The sequence below is a fragment of the Falco cherrug genome, chromosome W, assembly GCF_023634085.1.
Source record: "Falco cherrug isolate bFalChe1 chromosome W, bFalChe1.pri, whole genome shotgun sequence".
NCBI classification, from domain to species: Eukaryota; Metazoa; Chordata; class Aves; order Falconiformes; family Falconidae; genus Falco; species Falco cherrug.
Genome location: NC_073719.1, coordinates 15,824,114 through 15,833,779, shown reverse-complemented (window position 1 = coordinate 15,833,779; position 9,666 = coordinate 15,824,114). Strand labels below are relative to the sequence as shown.

At 47.8% G+C, this 9,666-nt stretch overlaps 1 long non-coding RNA gene across 1 annotated transcript; it reads left to right on the top strand.

The window, feature by feature from the left end:
* Positions 1–5,874: 5,874 nt before the first annotated feature.
* LOC129734606 (uncharacterized) lies at positions 5,875–9,241 on the top strand. Its single transcript, XR_008730132.1, has 2 exons — positions 5,875–5,978; positions 9,201–9,241. It is a non-coding gene; the product is annotated as an uncharacterized LOC129734606 (long non-coding RNA).
* Positions 9,242–9,666: the final 425 nt, after the last annotated feature.

Here is a 9,666-nt window from a genome sequence, read left to right as displayed (position 1 = left end):
GTTTAGGTACCTTAACTGTGAATTTCAGAGCTTAATTTAAGCTTAGATTTTTTTTTTCTAGGATTAAGGTTGCTGTCTAGAATCTTTCCACCATAGAATTTAACCCCTTAAACACGCAGAGTGGAAAATTTGGTTTATACTGTGGACTCTATCACAAAAGTACAGTATTGGGCTGCTGCGGGCATTTCGGGCGAGCGGGAGTCAGATTCAAATACTCACAGAGTTCAAGATCTGATCCGTTTATTGTACAAACCAGGTAGACTTTTATAAGGCATTCTATAAGCGTGCAATAATGTGGTTGGCTATTTTACAAGCGTATAATAATATGATTGGTTAACAATTGTTTACTGGGAAGATTTCTGTTTCTGCTTTTTCTGGCATGTAGGCTCCTTTCTGCGGTTTCCCAGCTCCTCTTATCACGTCCCGTTGGCCTTGGTTTTGTGCCAACATCTGCAATTTGCTCCTTTTTCTTCATCCCACTGTTCTGGTCGCAACCTTGTCTTATCTCTTCAGTATTTTTCCACTTGCTTCAGAGTTCAGTATAATCATTCAATACAGCAAGAGCCCCAACATTGGGCTAATGAAAAGTTAAATAATGTACCACTATCCTATGAGTTAATAAGAGGAAAAGAAGCTGCTTATCAGTATGTTCTGTCTTAGCTTAACAAATGAAGAGACAGACTGAGTGACAGTTCACTTAACTAATTTTCTGTTAACTAAATTTTTAGCTGTCATCATCGGGAAGTCCCCATTCTCTCATATTCTGGCTGCTTGTGGTTTAGCCTAACAAACTGGAAGCAACCTTTACAAAGGAAAGTAAATGGTGTATCTAAATCTAGCTTTCATCATTAAAAAAACCAGAAAACACAGGAAATGGAAAAATTTAGTAAATAATTTATATTTTCCTGGATTTGTTTTACATAATGCTGATTAAAGACATTGAGTTGACCATGGTGTCCTCTATTTAAGACAGAGGCAGTACCAGACTTGCTACTGATTTGAAGAATCAGTCAGCAATACGCAGGCGAGCGGAGGTTATCTTTATTCGGCAGCGCTGGGTGCATGGGGGATCGCTCCGCCAAAGTCATGCACCCCGAGGTGACTTTTCAGTCCCCCCTTTATACAAGCTACTCAGACCTATTCATTAGTTTTCCAAGAAATTGTTTACATATTCATTCCAATTCTGGGAATTCATTTACGTATCTCGTGCCTGCAGAGTCTATTCCTCAGGGGCCATGTTTAAAGTCTTTGTCTTCGCCACGTTGCATGTACAACAGGAATCTAAGACAGAATGTCCCTTCTGAAGATAACCAACCCAAGGACTTAGCAGTCTGTGCATCCGTCATGTGGCAGTAAGGGTCCTCGGACATCTCCCGACTTTTAACTAAACGTAGGTGCGTCATCCTTTAGATAAGTGGTACAGCATTCGCTATTCATTCCCCCCTTTTCTAACAACTTCTGCAAATTCTTTTGCAACTACAAAAATCATTATGCCTTATGATCATTCTTTGACAGCACCAAACAAAACATTGAAGTAATATACATATTATTCCTAAAACTATTACAATAAGTATTATAACAAAAGCATGCTTTAACCATTCCAAATTAGGTAACCACGAAGTCAGTTTGTTCCATATAGTTTCAAAACTCCATGAGAAATTGTCTTTAGTAATTTCATGCAGGATCTGCACCGTGTTCCATATCTTATGGATGTCTGTTTAATCATTCCATCCATCAGATTGGGAACAAGTATTTTGTCCTGGCTTTCCAGGACATGTTCCTCCTGTCTTGTTTTAGCTTTCTAATGACAGTTATTATCACTTTTCATAACTACTGTGGTGGTTAGGTTTAATATTTGTAAATCAAACCTGGGACCCAACTTATAAGTTTTATTATCAAATAGGTAATATCCTCCACCATAGGTTGGTTTTTTCCAAAAGTCTGGCCATGTAGGCCATTTGCCATCTAGATAATTCCAGTTTTGGGAGGCCACCCCATACAGGGGTGTTATCAGGCCTCCCTTAGGAAGAGAGGTACGTATCCAGCATTCCTTAGCTTTCGTGGCATTAACAATTCTTTGGAGTGTTGAAGACGGGTATTGTTTATCCATGTTTCAGTTTCTAACATCTCTACAGCTATTACAATTAAGATCAGAATAACTCTACACAAATATCCCTGATCCTTTTGACAGTCCATTGTGTTTCTAGAAGTTATTAAAATTTAAAAAATTATTACTATTACAATTATGATCTAATAAATCGTAGTTTCATGGGTCCTGCTGAGGTGACAGCCCGTGATTTCTCAGAAGCCTTCTTTGTCCAAGAGTAGTGAATCCAGGCTGGTTGTTCTCTTATCTTGACGGCGGTGAAGGTTGTCAGCAGCACCTGATAGGGTCCTTCCCACTTTTCTTCTAAAGGTTTCCCTGAAGAAGTCTTTATATACATATAGTCACCAGTTTTAAAGGAGTGGATTGGTTGATCTAACCCCCTGGCCCTTGCTCCCAATATCTGTTTATTTATAACCTTTAATTGTCCCTGGAGGGCCTTCACATATTCACACAAATATCCCTCTCCCAGCTGTCTCAGATCTTGTTCAGCAAATTGTAACTGATATGGTCTCCTGTATACTATTTCGAAAGGGCTTAAATTTTCCTTTGTCCTTGGCTTAGTTCGGATTCTTAATAATGCTAAAGGGAGAGATTGTAGCCAAGTTAGATTTGTTTCTTGCCTTATTTTTGCTATTTGTTTTTAATTAAACGGTTCATTTTTTCCACTTGTCCACTTGCTTGAGGCCTATAAGGAGTGTGTAATTGCCAATCTATTCCTAACACTGTACTCACTTGTATTGTTTTGTCACAAAAGTGTGAGCCTCTGTCAGAAGAGATTGTTGCCAGTACCCCAAAACGGGGAATAATCTCATTCAACAATCCCTTCATTACCTCTCTTGCTTTGTTTGACAAGGAAAAGCTTCTGGCCAACCTGAAAATGTATCAGTCATAACTAATAAATATTGGCACCCCCCTTTTTCTTGGGAGTTCAGAAAAATCAACTTGCCACTGTTATCCTGGATAATTTCGTCTACTAATGTTCACTAGTTTTATTCTATTTGTTACATTGGGATTATTATGTAAACACACTTCGCATTGCTGAGTCACCTGCTTTATTGTACGGTATAAGTTTTGCCCTATCAATTTTTGATTTAGCCTTTTATATAAAGTATCAGCTCCCCAATGAGTCTTATTATATTCTGTTAGGGCTGTGGTCCATATTAAATTGGATGGTACCACTATACGGCCATCTGCCAAATAAGCCCACTTATTTAATTTTATTTTACGATTCATGTCCTGAATTAGCTTTAGGTCTTCTTTAGAGTAGTTTGGTTCCTGATCTGCACTTACAGTTTGGATTTTACCGTCTGGCATTAAGGATAATTCCTCTTTTCCTACTTTCTCTGCTGCTCGTCTGGCCTCGTGGTCAGCCAGGCAGTTTCCAATCTCCAAATCAGTGCCTCAATGGGCCACCTTACGTTCTTCCTTCCTGGATGACCCTCTTATAACAGCGGGGGCCATTCCTCACATCAGGGTCTGGCATGGCACATGTTCCCACCGCTCAACGCCTACTGGGTTGCAGCCAACAGCGGAGCTCAAGATTCTTCTTGGTGGCAAACACAGAGGCCAACCCAGTCTTGCCCTTGACTATGGTAGGAGGCACCTGACCAACCTTATTCCTTGTACTTCGTTGTCAATGCAGAGTTTCATCTGCACATCCCATAACAAGTCACTGTCATGGCAAAACACAGAGATTTACATTAGTAGAACTACTACAGAGTGTATTTTATTTCAGTTTTCATGCCAATATCCCCTACAGCCCTGCTGACCAAGGGATATTGTTTTACCTGAGCTAGACAGGCCTTCCCCTTATCATTTTTACTGTAGCAGGTAAAGCATTTTTTTTGCCTTACCTGGAATTTATTTCCAGATATACCTGGTTATAGATTTCTTTTACTTCAGGGAGGTCTTCTTTTCCACTTTTCTGTTGAATTAAAGATAAGCTCAAGATTTCAATTAATTGATTATTTTTAGCCTTTAGTTTCATTTCTCCTTCTTTAAACGTCCAGATCTTCTAATAAATCTCATCCCAACAAAGATTTTGGTGAATTTAGCATTCTTACTGTTTTCTTAGTTTGTATTTTAAAGGTTTCAGAATGTTTTCCTGGTGGCCAGCAGCTCCCCCACAACTGTAACAAATACTTTTCACTGAAGTTTAACATCAAATAAGTTGGTTTTGCATTCACTAAAAATTCCACCTCATTTTTCCTAGTCCCTAGTTCGCCAGAACGCCTTGCTGGTTCTTTAGCTCAGGGCAATCTCACTTCCAGTGTCCACTTTCCCTACAATATGCACAGTGATCCGATCCCATAGGAGAGGGATTCACTCTTTCACTTCTGCCCAGCTCTTCTTCTCTCACCTTCTATACGTGTTCCCTGTTCCTTCTATCAACTTTTCTACATCACGATTACCTTAGTGAAAATCAACTCAAACCTCTAGCCAGGCCTATTCACAACCAACTTTCCAACATCTAAATTTCCCCATCCATCCGAGATTCACCTTTACTCTCCTCAGACCCGCTGCCTGCCCTAGAGGGGCCGTTACCGGTCCTGTTGTGCTGCAAATGCTGCAGCAATCGGGGTGACATTGTCAGGTCCTTCTGCTCAATTGTCAGCAAGAGCAACCCCCTCCTCCCCACCAGCAGAAGGGTTCGGGGCAGGAGATGCTCTTCCTGCTCTGCAGGTTGCACAAGCCTGCCTCTGCTACAGCACTTCTGTTTTAACTCTTTCTGACCCTGAATGCAAATCTGCTCCTTGTTGCTTTAAGTCTGCGTTCTTACATACCATGCCTTCGCAGGGGGCTGCGCTTTTCCAGCGCCGGGTGGGCACCGGGGCCCGGGGGGCAGCGATCTCGCTCGGGCTCTCGGCAGCGGAGCTCGGCAGCAGCCCGGGCTGCGAGAGGGGGGCGGCTCGGGGGGCGCGGGGCCACCCGGCGCGGGGGGACACCCCTCCCGGCCGGCGGGCGGTCCGGCACCGGTGCCGCGGGCTGGAGCGACCCCGCCCGCCCCTCCGTCGGGGCCAGCCGGCGGCTGGAAGCCGGTGGCCGCCCCCCGCCCCCCCCGCGCCGCGGTGCGCTCGCTGCGGGGTGCGCCGGCGGGGCCGCTGTGCCCGGGCCGCAGAGCCCGCACGGCAGCCGGGGAGGGCTCCGCCGTCCCCCCCCGCCCTGCCCGGGGGCGGCTGCGGGAGCGGCGCGGGCGAGCCGGGGGAGCTGCGGGTGACGGGCGCCCCCCGAGCGGCTGCGGAGGACGGGCACGACCGCGGCAGAGGCCGCGAGTGCGGCGTGAAGGTGCCGGTCAGCCGGAGCCGCCTCCCGCGGGGGGCCCGGGCTCGCTGCCGGGTCTCCGCGCGGTCGGGGCTGTCGCTGCCGAGGTTCGAGACGTTTCGCCGCCGCCCCTCGGCCCGACACGCTCCTGCGACGGCGGCGCTGGCCGTGCCCGGCTCGGGGCAGGCGTTGGCCAGCCGGAGAGCGGACCCCTTCTCCGGGAGAGGCCGGAGCGAGGCGGCGAGCGCCGGGGAGCGCGCAGGGAAGGGAGCGGGCAGCCCTGCGCAGGGGGCGAACCCGGGGGCTGCGCCGCGGCTCCGCACTCGCGGCTCCGCCTCAGCCGCCGGCAGCCCCCGCAGAGCCGCCCCCGGCCCCGCACCGCGCCGCGCCGCAGGCAGCCCCCGGCGCCCCGGGAAGCGTTGCGGACCGACGGCTTGCACGTCGGTGGTCAGCAGAAGGCAGCTCTGCGCCTTAAGTGGCAGCGTAGAGGAAAGATGTGTCTGCAGCGAAGCAGCGGAGCGGGTCCGGGGGACAGCGCGTGTCGCAGGCGCTTGGCAGCACACGGCCTCGGGAGGGGGAACAGACGCCATGGGGCAAGCTGGGGCACAAGGTAAGCTCAAGGAGAACCAGTTGGTTGGTGGGACCAAACAGAAATTACTTGAACTGTGCATGAACACTTGAGTGAAAGTAAAGACCGCTGTGCCTTTAAATGGGGACGAGGCTCGTAAGACCCAGTGAGGATTAGGTGTGACTAAAGGTCATCGTAAACGGTTTTTCCAGGGGTATAAAGTATTTTCCTGTCGCGAAGAGCTGTGCTAGCTTTGTGGGTTTGCCCCCCAGCTCCCGTCCCCGCAGACACGCGTAGCTGGTCCCTCGGCCGTGCGGGTGCTCGATCCGTTGCGCGGCGGGCGATGGGATCCGGCCGTTGGACGGCAGCATCGGGTCCCGAGGAGACGGTCGCTGCCAGCCCCGGCCGGGCTCGGCGCTCGGAGGGGCTGCGCGACGTCCCGGTGCGGCAGCGGCCCTTCCCGGGGCTCGCCCCCCGTCTGGGTGCGAGGGGGGTGGCGGCCCGGCGGGTGGCGGGCCTGCCGGGGTGGGAGATGCGGCTCCAGGTGCTTTGCCCGCCGGCCCGGACGGTGCTTTCGCCTCTCGTTACGCGTTCGGGGGAGGCAGGAGGGTCGCCGTTACCGTCAGCGAGCCCGTGCTGCCGCCGCTGCCCGGCGTCGGGGCTGTGTGGCATCCCGGGGTGGCGGGGAGCGGAGCGATGCGCCTCGTCCTTGCAGGGTGCTGAGCTGCCCTTCCCCGGGGCCAGGGCTCGCTGCCGCTTCCAGCTGCACAGGATTTGGTCCCGCAGCCTCAGGGTGAGGGCTGGATTTTCGCGAAACGAGGAGGAGCTGCTGGCACCTTCTGTACTGACGGGCGGCTTGATTTCTTGCTGTGCTTTTCATAGATTTTTAATAGCCCGGTGGAGTACAAATTGTAAAGGAAACTTGATACGCAGAGTTTTAGAGTTTGAAGAGAGATTATTCACCCTCCAGCTGTCGTGAGGTTTCACCTCTCCTTCCTGGCAGGACTGATCTTCCAGTTAGAAGTGAAACAAGGTCAAACGGTTAAGAAAAAAGGTTTCCTTCTGTCAGGGCGAATCTAAATCAAGCAAATTCCCGGGCACCAAAGTGTGCTGTGTAACAAATGTGAGTGCAAAGGTAAGCAGGTAGCTACAGGTAGCAGAAGAGCATGTGCGAGAGAAGTTGTGGGTCTTCTCTCTAAGTTCTAACACCTTGCTCTTTGCGCTGTTCTGCAAATTTGCCTGGATTTTAAGTATGGACAGAAGAGGGAGAGACCGAACATATGCATTTGATTTACTTAATAGAAAATCTTGGCAGAAAGACATGCTTGTGCTGTGTATTCTGTTAGAGTTTGGCTTTTTAAAATACCCATATGTTCTGTCTAATGAAAAGCTGGTAGTATCTCCCATTCACCTAAGAATATATGTTCAAACATAGCTTGAGGTATGCTGCTAATCACGTTAAGAAAAATGTCTAGCTTAATATCAAACTAGCTAAAGTGCAGTCACTGGGGAATATCTCGGTGCTTGTAAACTTTAATTTAAAGAGTGCTATGAGGCTGGATTACCCGATAACCAGAACAATTGAAACAGCAGTATAAACCCTCTTTTTTGAAGGAAGACTGTAGGTCACTTTGAACAGCATAGAATCATAGAATCATTTAGGTTGGAAAAGTCCTTTAAGATCATTGAGTCCAGCCATTAACCCAACACTGCCAAGTCCATCACTAAACTGTGTCCCTGAGCACCACATCTACACCTCTTTGAAATGCCTCCAGGGGTGGTGAGGCCACCCTGAAACTTCCCTGGGCAGCTGGTTCCAGGCCTTGACAACCCTTTCAGTGAATAATTTTTTCCTAATGTCCAATCTAAACCTCCCCTGGGGCAGCCTGAGGCCGTTTCCTCTTGTCCTATGCCTTGTATCCTTGTTGGATCTGGTAGAAATGATCCCCAAATGGCAGTGTGTAAAGGATTAATTTAAATTCCAGATTCTGGTTGCCTGGCATTAGCAAAAATAAAGCTTTTGTGTTATTTCTCTTAACAGTTAAAAATTAGATGCAGGAAAAATAAAGAGAAACACTAAGTACTGCATTTCCACACACACCCCCCCCCCCCCCCATTTACCTTTTGGTAAGACAGAACTAATTTGCTCTCCTATCTGCTGTGCATCCTGGTGCTGAGCTAATCTTTTCTATGCCCTAGATTGTTATTAGCCTTGCTTGCTTATCACTGAAAGATTTACTTTCTAGGACTCCTTTTAATTCCATTTGGTCCTACACTGCCTTTTGTCTTAAACGTTATTTTTTTGTAGTGTCCTTTGAAAGATTCTTGGCCTTTTCTAACCTGGGACAAATTTATAGTAGCCTGGTCGAGTTTTCCTAATCGTTAATGATCTTCCCGGCAGGATATGTTCTTTGTCTTCTTCCTAACTTGATTCAGGACACATTCTGTTTTAAAGTGCCCTTACCCTTGAACCATTGTGCTGGGATTTAGTGGATTGACCCAAACTCTAGTAGATTTTTCTTGAGGCTTTTCTGTGTCACTTTGCACAGCACTGGTAAGATACCTGCTGTCAAAGTGCCTGCATTTTAGTAATAACTCCTTGGCGTTGTTAAAGTAAGTATGTTTAAATTTTCCTTTGGCTGACTCATCTGTTTTAATTCCTTAAGTATTCAGATTTGTTCTGAGACAGGTCGAGGAAAGGAGCACTTGTTCTTTACAGAGGATGAAATAGCAGAAATAAATGTGTAAATAGGCATGACCATTAGGCCATCAGGGGTGTTTCTATGGGTATGCCTGCTATGCCCAGAATGGTGTAAGAACAGTAATCCGCTTTGCAGATTTGGCTGTATGACCATATCACTATGTTTAGAGGTGCAGGCATCAATAGATGCAAGTGTTTTCACAGAATTAAGAAAACCATCTTGTCCATGCAGTCCAGCCATAAATGATGCAGAGAACAACAAATAATACAAAAAAAAAAGTCTTTTCAGAGGCATATGAGTAAATAGAGTATTCTGTGCTGTCCTGTACACGCATGTGTGTACATGTATTCGTAGCCAGTGAGTTGTGGCTCCTAAGCCTGATTTAAAAACTGAATGAGTTCATTATAATCCCCTCCTCCCCCGCCCTCCCCCCCCCCCCCCCAAAAAAAAATAAAAATCTCTGAGGAATCAATCTAATCTGCCTTACTAAATGAACATGTGAAAGTGCTTACCAGGGATAAACCTGGGGACTCTACATATTTCTCTCTTTTTCCTCCAACAGAATGAAAACACCTTTGAGACAATAAAGGAGTTGGAAGAGGAGCCAGTGTGTCCCATTCAGTATTCTCTGTGTATCTGCGTGCACCGCTTCCCCTGTTTGGTTTCTGATCGAGACGGGAAGGACAGGGAGGGTGTAAGGACATTGCAACTCTCAGAGAGAAGATAGGCTTTTGTGCTGGCTTCAGGCAGTTCTGAGCTCTTTGGGGCTTAAATCTCCCCAGGATGGGTGTGATGTTGTCTACTCCAGGGCAAATGGAGAGGAGGAGGGGCGCCTGGAGGGAGGACCCAGGGCGCAGGGGACACCCTGAGCATCAGAAGTTGTTGGAACCAGTGATGACTAGAGCTGTGACCAGGGGGGACCTCTCAGATTTCTCTGCATGTGGTACCCCAGTTGCTGGGACATACATGAAGCAGAGATTGTGCGGTGTGGTGGGAGGGTGACTTGGTTTGCAAAGGGGGAGCTCAGG